We start from the raw sequence: 12,727 nt of genomic DNA, 5'->3' as shown, positions 1-12,727 counted from the left end.
GTGATGGTGATGTTAGAACTGGTGATGCTGATGATGTTAGAACTGGTGGTTAGAACCGGCGATTTTAGAATTGGTGGCGTTAGAACTTGTGATGTTAGAACTAAACCAGTGGTGTTAGAACCGGTGATGCTAGAACCGGTAATATTAAAACCGGTGATACTAGATACAATCTTCACTAACCTCCTCTCTTCTACGTTCTATCTTGAGCTGGAATGTGGACCTCTGTAGTAAGAACACACAACAATACAGGATACTTTAATGAAGAACTTAGTCTTATAAATACGGGGGAATATAAGACGTACCGTACCTGGAGGTCTTACACCAAAGAGAATACGGCTGATTGAAAAGACTGAGGGACTGAAGAAATATTACTGCTATTCCTAAAACACAGTGACATGGTAATATCCAATTCACACTGGCCACGATGACTCTGCGTTTCAATTTTTCATTAAAGACTTTGGCATTATTCATAACAATCCCTTCACCCCAACACCACCATTTGCCTTGTTTTTGAAGCTAACTGATGATTGCTGTCAGAAAAAGAAAATAAAAGAAGCAGAAAAAAGACGGGTACTTCACATGTGGGAGAGTGGTTTCTCGAGGAAAAAATCGTTACCAGTAGGGATAGAAATGTTTTTTTTTTTTTTTTTATGGGGGGGGGGGTCGAGGCTACAGCTCACGAGAGAGAGAGAGAGAGAGAGAGAGAGAGAGAGAGAGAGAGAGAGGGGTGGGAGTGCCTATCGGTATATAAACAAGCCTATCAAATATTATTGTGTGAAGTAACCGTATGAGGAAGTAACACTATGGGAAAGTAACTGTATGGGAAAGTAACTACAGGGAAGTAACTTATGGGGAAGTACGGTAACTGTATGGGGAAGTAACTTTATGGGGATGTAAGTGTATGGGGATATAACTGTATGGGGAAGTAACTGTATGGGAAGTAACTGTGGGGAAGTAACTGTATGGGGAAGTAACTGTGGGGAAGTAACTGTGGGAAGTAACGATGGGGAAGTAACTATGGGGAAGTAACTGTATGGGGAAGTAACTATGGGGAGGTAAAAAAAAATACTAAGAAATTTGTTAGTAATATTACAGAAACGAGGAAAAGTGATAGAAAGATAGAAAAACAAACAGAAAGACAGAGAAACAATACGTAAACTGACTGACAGACAGACAGACATACACAGGGACAAACAAAAAAAAAAAAAAGACATACTGTACCGTACATACACAAATAGATATATATATAAGTAGAAAGCTAGATAGATAGAGGGGCAGATGATACTCTGATAGATTTAGGCTAGGTATGAAGTAGATACACAAAGACAAAGACCTGACAATAAACAGACAAAGACAAAGACAGACAGAGAGACAGACAGACAAACAGAAACATGGACAAACATGTGTGTGTGTGCGTGTGTGTGTGTGTGTGTGTGTGTGTGTGTGTGTGTGTGTGTGTGTGTGTGTGTGTGTGTGTGTGTGAGAGAGAGAGAGAGAGAGAGAGAGAGAGAGAGAGAGAATATAAGAAACAGGAAAAGACAGAAGTGACAGAACGTAAAGTTTCCGTTTTCGCTTCACTTGGCGCCAAAATTCTCTCTCTCTCTCTCTCCCTCCACCTGTCTATCTGTATCTATATTTATCTATATTTGTCTACCTGTCTATATCTCACACACAAACCTCAGTGATTTCTTCCCATCAGATGCATATTAGATGACCCACTGTGACGAGTGGAATGTTGGGTGGGAGAGAGGGACTGGATAGAGCTCGAATTCTTTATTTTCTCGGACGTTTATAGCTGTGATAGATAAATAAACTGAGTGAGTGAGAGAGAGAGAGAGAGAGAGAGAGAGAGAAAATCCAATTCGTTCTTACATCCTGACTTACAATTATTTTCTTTCCATCTTAGGTCAGGTTCTGTGTACGGTACCCTACAACATAAGAGAAAATACAGAACTCAATCTCTACCCTGTCTCTCTCTCCCACCCAACATTTCCAGGCGCATATTAACACATCTCTCTAACTGCTCCATTATCTCTCTCTCTCCTTTCCATTTCTAAATCGTAGTTACAGGTTTATTATTGGGAAAAACGATAACGATGACGTGGACGACGACGACGACGACGATCATGATGATGATGGTGATGATGTTATAAAGATGTTCATTAAAGACTACCAACATTCTTTCAATTCACCAGCCAATCAACCATTTTATTCCATCGTCCAATGATTTGTGGACACGCGAATGAGAAAAACTATAACAAACTAATTACCAACTGCAACACACACACAAAGTTACATGTCCCCTTTCTTTCAATCACATTATTGGAATATTTGCATTATAAAGAAGAGAGGCAATACTAAAGACTACAAAATTCCACGCTATCAATGTTGACACTGATGATGCTCGTCGGCAAAAACATCGCCAGAAGTTTAATATCAGAATTTATGAAGATATCTGGACTATGATTGAACCAAGAAAAAAAATCGACGAAAGCAAATAAATATGGAACGAATTTTAGTGTATTTAGTAAACTCTTGAGAGACAGACAGACAGACAGAAAAGAGACAAACAAATGGTCAGACAGATACACAGAAACCCAGACACAGAGAAAAAGCCACACACACAGAGAACGACCAACAGAGAGAGAGAGCGAGAGAGAGAGAGAAACTCTGAATCCTTCTTACGGCCTAAAGGCCCGGTCACACAAAAGCGACTCAAGGTCCGACCGCCGTGCGAGTCACGGTCGTAATGCATTTTTTCATTGATCGTCCCTTGATTTGCCGGCAAAGCCCGGACTCTTTCGGGCGCTCGTGAGCCGCTGGGACGATTCGTTTGGCCTCACAACTTCCCAAAAGTCGTGTCACAGTTGCGTCGCAGTCGGGAGTGTCGTACGTCGGTCGTGAAGCAGTCTTAGCTCAATCAGATGCATTGTGATGCGGTCGTTCCGTGTCGTGATGCTGTAGCTAAAAAAAAAAAAAAAAAAAGTTACGACTGCATGTCGTGAGAAGTCTCTTGTTTCTGACAGTGGGTGGGACACAGGAGAGGTCCATGGTGATGTGCTGGGTGTCACTGGTGGTCCAGGTGTGATGCCCTGTCCCACGCTGAGTGTCATTGGTGGTCCAGGTGTGATGCTCCGCCTCATGGGTTGGTCGTGGGTGTGTCGTGGGTGTGTCGTGGGAGTGTCGGGGTGCATTCCCCAAACGCGTCATGCTGTCGTCTTGCGTTCGTGGGCGATCGTGTCACGGTCGTGGCTGACAAAAATTCGTTAAATATCAAATCTGAAGACTCGTAGCTCTTGCCACACGGTCGCCTCGTGATCTTGTTGCATTCTTGAGGACGTCACGACCGATCGTTAGGCAGTCGTGAGCAGAGCAGATTCGGGGCCAGCTGGGAGGCGTGGGAGCCAACTTAGACAAGACCTTGAGTCGCTTATGTATGGCCGGGCCTAACTCATAATTGTTTTCACCTTTCCAGTCTGTTTTTTCATTATTGTCATTTCCATCCAATTCTACTTCACCTCAGAGCCCTCATTTCCAACCAATATCCTCTCTCTCTCTCTCTCTCTCTCTCTCTCTCTCTCTCCTATTCTTGAATTTCTCCAAGTAGTATTGGCCTGTCTACTGTTAATAATGCCGAACCACCGAGCTAAGATCGTAGAGAGAGAGAGAATGGGAGGGCGGAGGAAAAATGACTGTAGGGAAAGGGCGGAATTTTGCCCACTAACTAACAATGGCTCTGATTCTCCCTTACTTTGTACCAATTTACATCAGACGATTTTATTCAGCTGGGAATGTGTCAGAGCCCGACAGTGTTCATACCTTCCCCATTAACTCTCAAAGACTTCTAACCACAATGGCTAAAGACGATTTATTTAGTTTCAAGTGAATCATTGGAGCCTGAAAGAGTTAAGAATTGAGACAGACTAAACGGGAGATTTTGAAAAATATATTCGCTGATATGAAACAGATTATTATTTTATCAGATTTATTTCCACAGATACAAGACTGTCACTACGATATTCACGAAGATAAACGCCTACCACCATCATATTCACAACAATAGTCCCATCACCATGATATTTACAAGGGGAAAACTCCTATAACTATTATATTTGGGATGAAGTCCTATCACCATAACACTTACAAGAGGAAAATCTATCACCATAACATATATTTGGAAAAAGTCGCCGAATAAAAAAGTTTATTACCATATAATTTACGAGGGACAAATTTCTTGGACGGCTGCTTCTTCGAATCAACCTCGCAATACTTATAAAACTATAGAGAATAAAAATGAGAGTTGGCACATACCTGAGCGACGCCCGGTGACAGGTAGACTATAGACAAAACTCACCTGGAGGAAGAAAGGAGTTTTAGAAGTTACATTTAGTGATTCTCTCTCTCTCTCTCTCTCTCTCTCTCTCTCTCTCGTTATCCACCAATCCCCTCCTTCCTTCTTACTCTCCAAACCTTTCTTCCCTTCCTCTCTCCCTCCCACGTTCCCCTACTTTCTCCATTCCCTCTCCTTCCTCTCGCATTCTCTCCCTTCCATTCCTACCGCCTTCTATACTATCATGCTTGCCCTTCTCTTCCCTCCCTCTCCTTAGTCCGTCCTTCTGTTCTTCCTCATTTCCCTGACTCCTCTCACTGTAACGGCGCAGCGAGCGAGAATGCTGTTCGTTCACCTTTACCCTATACCAAGCACGGCACCGAATTTGTTTTTTCGGAGACTGATGATGCAAGAGAATATCAACACACATCGTTGGAAAATTATGAAAAAGTTACAATTGTGACTTAAATGACCTTCTTTAAATTCGTTACTACATATCGATTAAAAAAAAAAAAAAACTATATACAAAAAAAAGTCCAATTGAGCACCAGGCAGTACTAAAACTGTTATTTCCGTGACTATCAAAGCTATGACGGATCAACGTACACAGTTTGAAAAGCTTATTAAAATATGTACCGGTATAAGGGATTTAATCCCCGGGCTAGGCAACTATGCCCATACTGCCCCGCTAGGTTACAGGAGCGCGCTACCACTCCCGGCACGGCAGTCCCGGGCGAGGCTCGAACTCGCAATCCCCCGATTACGAGCTTGATGCTCTACCGCTGAGCCACCGTGCCCCCAGACTATGTACCGGTATAGCCTATGATGTGTTATTTGTGTCCTCAAAATTCGCCGCCATATTGCCCCCCCCTCCCAAAAAAAGAGGCAAAAATGCGAAAAATCACCTTCAACAGTAGCTACTAAAACTAACATCATTTGCAAACAATTAAACCTACAGCGAATTTCCATACATCATTACAAAGCTTTAGAAAATGTAATAGATGATACTTAGGCCTATGTTGTTTTTCTCCAAATTATCCACCATATCGTTAAAAAAAAAAAAAAAAAAAGCTAAATTGAGCACCACTTAGATTTTTTTTTTTTTTTTTTGAGACTATTCACCCTACAGCGGACATAAATACATCGATAGAAAACTTAGGAAAAGGTAATACGGTACCGGTAGTTGTTAAGTGACTTTCTAAAAATTCGCCACAACACTAAAAAAAAAAAAAAAAAAAAAAAAAAGCACCATAACTGTGATATCTCGAAAACTATGAACATAAAATCGCACCCACGCATATCATTTCAAAATTTCTGTTACTGTATTAAAAATGTGACCATACGTGGCTTTTCTCAAAATTTGTTTCCGTATCGCCAAACAAGGTCTATTCCTAAGTTAACTGATAAGGAAATTTAGTTCTATTATAATTTCTCCATCTAAACATGCACAGAATACTATCAACAGGGAAATGTCTGTATTAACCTATGGATGTTGCAACCCTACCGCCCAGCACTTGTGTCGGAAACCTGTGTCATACTTCCCACAAACTAGGAAGGGGGGATACCTTACTACTTTTACCTTCCTTAATCGTTTCAACCTTATTACTTACAGCTTCCTTAATCTTCAATCTTATTACTTTTAGCTGCCTTAATCTTTTCAACCTTATTACTTTTGGTTTCCTAAATCTTTTCAACCTTATTACTGAGCTTCCTTCATCTTTTCAATTAGGTCAGTAAAGAAACGAAAGATCCTTGTTCCAGTTCTCCATCCCCGTGTAAATATGGAAAAGTAGGTCAGACTACAGTGAAGATTGTGGTGATATTATTTTCCTGGCCATTACCCCACAGAAGCTCAAAATTACCCTACTGGTAATGTATGCCACGCTGGAAATCTTTGGTCTAGGCCTAAGCTATAAAAGTTTCCTGGAGTATTTTCCTTGGCAGAGAGAGAGAGACTTCACTATTCTTTGGTTACTGTTGCTACATCTATACATTTTTATTCAGCCCATACGAGCCCCCTCGTAGCCCTGTAGTAAAGGGTTTAATATACTGTATACTCTATACCGTACTTACTCCGTATTATTCAGAATGTCTCCTAAATTTGATAAAACTGCTGGAGACACCATGACTGGGATAAAATAACAGTGGCGCCATTGTGTTGAAAGGATTAAGCAAATTCCGTACGTCTATTACAAGGCGCCTGGGAATCTGATGGTTGCTGTCTCAGTCTGATTGGCGGCCTTGGGTGGTTGCGATCCGCGAGGGGCGACTGGGAGAACTATCGATCGCATCAAGACATCAGCGAATAAAACTTTTTTTTTTTCCTTAAACGTTCACGACTGCGACAGCCTCGAGGTGGGCCCGTACACCTCAAAGGGGTTAATATGGGACTGTGTTGATACCGTTAATCAGAGACCAAGGTAGAAATTTCTCATACCTTTACGAACGATTTTCGAGCACAGTTACAGTAAACTGACTGGTATATATATGGGGATTTTAACCTGGTTTGAGATGTATCATTTAGGGAAAAAACGTGACACCTACACAGTACATAGGTACAAAGTTTTCATGCCTATCAAAAGCTTCGTAAACATGAGATCAATGAGCTAAGATTCATTAAAAAAAAAAAAAAAAAAAAAAAACACGATCAATTCCCAGTCTTAACTGAGCCTTTTTTTTTTTTTTTTTATATATATATATATGGAGGGCAAGGGCTGGACACGAAAGATCTTTCTTTAACCCTTGTTTTTCCTGCAAGAGAATATCCTGTTTACGACGCTGAACTAGCTTTAAATTAGGTATATTTTTGCAAGGAGAAGGAAAATTGAGTGCCGAATCTCGTCACCGCTGTTGTTTTCCCTGCAGAAAAAAGTAGTTGCGACAAGGGCTTAGCCATAAAATAGCAAATCTAAACCCATGACCATAGGAAAAATTTCGTGGTAGTGACTGGAGGCTGCACCGTAGAAGGGGAGCACCAGGGTCATGAGGAACGACGATAAAAGCCAAAATAAATCACCGGGTTTGGGACATGAGGAACCACCATGAACCAAATGAATCATTTGGGCAGGGGCATGAGCAACCATGCATCAAAATAAACTATCCAAAATAAACCAATTGGGTAGGGACATGAGCAACACCCATGAACCAAAATAAACCAATTAGGTAACTAATATGAAGAACCACCAGATGCCAAAGCAACTAATGGGGGTTTCGAAATGGCGATCTAATAGAGGAGTATTTCACGAGAAGCTAGTCAAAGAAAATAGGCGAGAAACTGCTGCCTGTTTGCTCTAACCTGACATAGATCTCTAGTCCCTTTCGGCATAGTTGTTGGCCAAGTGTAATTGAGGTAAATTAGACCAGTCATCAAGGACTCTCACTCTTACTTTATAACTAAGGCTCAACTAAACATCATGCAGCCACGACTTTCTATTCAAGATGTGGGAGTGGCCCAGTTCTATCAGGTGAAAACAAACCGACTCCTTGGGGGAATCACGAGAACTATAGTGAAGCGGGTTCATGAGGATCCAGTCCATTCACTTCTCATTTTAATATGGTCCAGATTTTCTTCGTTTTACATCTAATTTCACGTTCTTCATTTTGCATCTAATTTCACGTAGCAGAGAAAAATAGCATACAGTTCTATAACTTTCCATAGGACCTCTTCATGGCTCTCACCATATTTTAGTGTTAATCTATTGATATAAACTTACAGTCAAGACGCAGAGATGGCACTTTTATGTCAAGCCAGAGTAAACGGAGGAATAACGGTCATTCTTTACAACTTACCGAGAGGAATGGTCTCCGCCAAGACCGAAGTTGGGAAGACTGAACTCCACCCCACCATCAGCACGCCCATGGCCACCCACAGCTGCCCACGCGACGCCCACATCACTCCCATGGTTGGAGGGTCAGTGTCTGAGGAACGAGTTAAAGACACCGTGGAGACACTTTATGACTTCGCCTGTCGATTTCTTAACAGCGACGTTGCCGGCGCAAGTTATAAACAACGATGAAACACTTCTAAAACTTTGCCAAGTGGTGTCATGAAAGTCTGTATCAAGATTGCTTACGGTTTCTTAAACATTTTTACAATACTTTGCCGTAGTTTTTTTTTTTCTTATTCGATATTCATTCTTTTTTTTTTTTTTTTTTTTTTCAAGATTTCTGTATGTGACTTTCTTCAAAGTTTGATCCAGTTTTTAACACGATTTTCTTAAAGCCTGTTTCAAGATTTTTGGTAGGCTATATATTTTTTTTTAAGATTTTCAAAAACTTTTTCTGCGTCTATTTCAAGATTTTTATGTAGACATACGATTCTCTTAAATCCCGTCTCAAGGTTCTGCTTGCAGATTTCTAATTAAGGCTCAAGACTTTATTATTGGACTTTCTGATAACTTGTTCCAAGAGTTAGATATGTCTTTCCTAGTGTATGATTTCTATGCCCCTTCCCAGAGTCTGGTGTATTATTCTCTTAGAGCTGCATCAAAAGTTGGAATGTGTTTTTCTAATCCAGTTTCAAGATTTTGGTATACGCCTTTCGTGGTGTGTTTCAAGACTACGATAGTTTTCTTTGCTCACTTTTACGACTTTTCGATACTGTTTTCTTAGTCTGCGCGGACAGCTTGATTATTAGATACGATTTTCTTGGTCTGTTTTGAAAAGCTGTATTTTTTTGGTTTATTTAAGTATTTGACATGTAATTTTCTTAGTAAGTGTATAAATTTTATGAAGTACTCTATCACTTAAGCTTTTGCCACGAAATGTTTTTTGTCTAGTTTCGACTTTGCTAAACAATTTCCTTTATATATTCTTAAGATGCCATAAACATTATGTTTTACTAGTTTAACAGTCTGCCTTACAATTTCCCTTGTCAGACCTCACCCGAGTGGAGCACTTCGTCAGACCATGAAGGTCACTAAAAGCGTCTCTATAATTACTTCGCTGGGCTCAAAAGTTAATTGTGGTTGTGGTAAAGCCTTAAAGCATAACACATGAAATTTTACAGAAGAATTCTGTCTTACAAAAACACTATATATACAACATATACCTGACTGAATGGCTGGTTTGTGTTTAGGTTTTCAGTTACATCACAATAAATGTTTGTATTGTTGTGTTAACCCTTTAGAAGATCGAAAAGAATTTGACTGTAGTCGTTCGTAAATAATTCTGGTTCATTTCGTTGTAACTCTTCATCATGCTTTAATTGATGTTAGAGTCAATTATTTATCTGTAACTTTTCATACTTAACCTTACAGATTTCATTTTTTTTTTTTACTTGAACTTTTAAAAAAATTCACACTTCGTCCTTAATTAAGCCCCGGATTTCACAGGACTTTCTAGTATAAAAATATATTTGTATCAGTCACATATGAAAACCTACAAGAATTTTTGTGTCAGTACTACTGGATTTCCCTGTAGGCTAAATATTTGCACTTAAGCCTTACAACATTTAACATCTTTTCTTTTTTAAACATTACACGACGACTTCATTTTAAGGGTTCACGGCACTCACTAGTACTAAGGCCTCCAAGCATTTTACAGTAATTTCCCATGACGAATTACACTCATACGGCCATTAAAATCAATAAAGATTTTCCAAGCTTTCACCGGACCAGCATCTAACACACCCGCGGTCACACGAACTTCACACCTGAGCCTCGCTGCCCCATGCACCTTTAATTTGTCCAGAACTCAAAATTTCGTGACGTAGCTTTAGACGTCAGGATGCGTTGTCAGGTGAAAAGTTTCTATTATATATTCGCATACTTTACCTTTCACGGGGCTCACAACTTTTATATTTCCTTTAGCGTAAAATGTTGGCTAATTCGCTTGATTAACTTTCGAATCACGTTAATAATCACTTCACTTAAATAACAAATAAACACGGTAAATGTCGAACATGAGATACACAACAGATGGCGAATAAATATTAAGCCAACTGACACAATCATCATGTTATCGCCATGGTTTTTGTTTTGGGGAGCGAAATTAATTACAGTACTCATAAATGCGCTGCGTCATGCTTTACACGCAGCGATTCGAACGCGCTGGTCCTGTAACTTTTTTTTTTTTTTTTTTTTTTTTTTAATGATAGGCGATGAAAGAGGGTATATTTTCGCGCGTTCTGGTACGAAAGCAACCTTATCAGTGTTTTTACTCGCCAGCTGATAGTATGGGACAAAAAATTACGTGTATTTTTTGCACACAGGAAAGGGAGCAAACTTATCAGTGATTTCCCTCCCAGATGTGACTAGGCAGAAGTATAAATATAATTTCGTACGTTAGAAAAAGGAAGCACGCTGTTTTTTCTTTGCCAGATGATATAGGCGTACTAAATTACATACATTTTTGTTTACGTGTGGGAGATACTGTACCGTTCCGTGCAAGACAATTAGTAAGCGACAATATTCACACATTTATGTATCAGACAACGTTATCAACATTTTTTTTTCTGTTTTGTTTACCAGTTTGCAGTAGACGGTATAACTGCATATTTGTCCACACGTCCAGGTATTGCGGTGGGACTTTTTTTTTTTTCGCCAGAGGAGAGAGCGAAAGTAAATTACTTTCCTAATGAAAACAACGACCTTAAAATATATACACTTTCAGGTCACTTGGTTATACGGAAAGAAGTGCATGTATTTCAGTGTATGTTCGCGGCTGGTAAGTCATGACAATGTATATAACATGACCACATAAACTCACAGTTACGGGTGAGAGTGTAGGAATGGGAGATGTAAATATGAATAGATTTTTAGCACTTTCAGAGAGAAAATCAAGCTATAGCTCTTTTTCCTTGCCAATTAATTGTAGACGATGACGGTATAACTCCACTCGTCCATATAGTTTCCACACAGTTCCCTGCGACTGACGAGGTTACTGCAAAATCGTACATATTTCAGCACAAGGGTATAGGAGCGCCGTTCCAAAAATTTCTCGGTGAAGACAATACTCCAAGCAGTTTCGCACAACCAGGTATAATTCCTATTAAAGGTGTGGGTTTGAGGACGAGAAAGACTCCCGTCCACGTGGATGATTAGAGACGGGAGCAAAGTGCACCCAACCGCACATCCGAGGTGATACTGGTTCTCCTCCCTCCAGTCCAGAGCCTCGCTGGTAGGTTCCCCGCCATGTTTCCCTGTCCCCCCTCCCTCTTCCCCCGAAACACCCGGACCCGACGGCCAGCCTGTCCGACCTCCTTGGCAGCCGTACGACACACAAAATATTACCCTTCCCGTAACTTCTTCACGTCATTACAAAAAGTATCACAGGAGGCTTCGTTGCACCTTTTCCTCAATGACTCACTTTAAGCATTACACATCACTGTCAACTCCAACGCTATCCATGAACACAACGTCGATATTAAAACGATATGATTAAAAAACTGTTAAGATGTTATATGCAAAATACATCGCTATGGCAAATGATAAAAAATATTATGCCACCTCTGACTGCTAGATTTTGCTTTTTTTTTTTTTTTTTCGACTTATTGCTACGTAGTCTTATCCTCACCCTAACTTCCTGGTCAAAGAGGCGTAGGGGTCTTAGTATTTCATCCTTATCGACTCATTTTCCATATTTCATCTTAATTCTTTAGCGATTAATTTTGCATATTTTACGATACCATTGTCTTGTGTGCTATTTCCATAGCCTTAATATCGACGCAGTTTACACCAGTAACATACAAGAGGAAATTGGTGTGCAGAATTAATCGCTATAGAGGAAACAGTTGCAATACCTCCAAAGCCTGTTGGAACACGCCCCAGCCAAAAATAAGGGCAAGATCCCTTATCCTTATTTTTTTATGATGCCATTACTTATCGTTGTCTACTGAACACACTGATTTTTTTACATTTTTGCACTGAAAGGAGTATATACCTCATAGGCAGCGAACTGCCAGCATTGCATTTTAGATACTGAGAGAGAGAGAGAGAGAGAGAGAGAGAGAGAGAGAGAGGTACGCACTACAAGAAAAAAGTTTGTTTCGACCGAGAATAAAGAAGATTCAGTCCGAAGATGCTATTCACCTCTCTCTCTCTCTCTCTCTCTCTCTCTCTCTCTCTCTCTCTCTCTCTCTCTCTCTCTCTCTCTCTCTCTCTCTCTCTCTCTCTCTCTCTCTCTCTCTCCGACAGTTCGGACTATCGACTCAAGCAGGGGTATACTCTGTTCGCTTTAACTTGGCCTTAAATTGTTCTCTCTCCACCTTGAATGCTAAGTTGGGGCAAGAGATTAACACTAGAGTATGGCGCTAGTCATGAATAAGTGCTATGGGTACTGTCTTTCCCTGCCACTCAGCTCCCTGAAATTAGCTGCAAAAGGACATCAGATTGGGCCAAGTTATAATGAATGAACTCGTGCTGGTGGTGGTAGGATGCTGCTGTGATATACTATGAG

Source organism: Coenobita brevimanus, chromosome 52 (genome assembly GCF_032717465.1).
Source record: "Coenobita brevimanus isolate Jiangsu-jjx chromosome 52, ASM3271746v2, whole genome shotgun sequence".
Lineage (NCBI taxonomy): Eukaryota > Metazoa > Arthropoda > Malacostraca > Decapoda > Coenobitidae > Coenobita > Coenobita brevimanus.
This window is presented reverse-complemented; position numbering follows the sequence as displayed.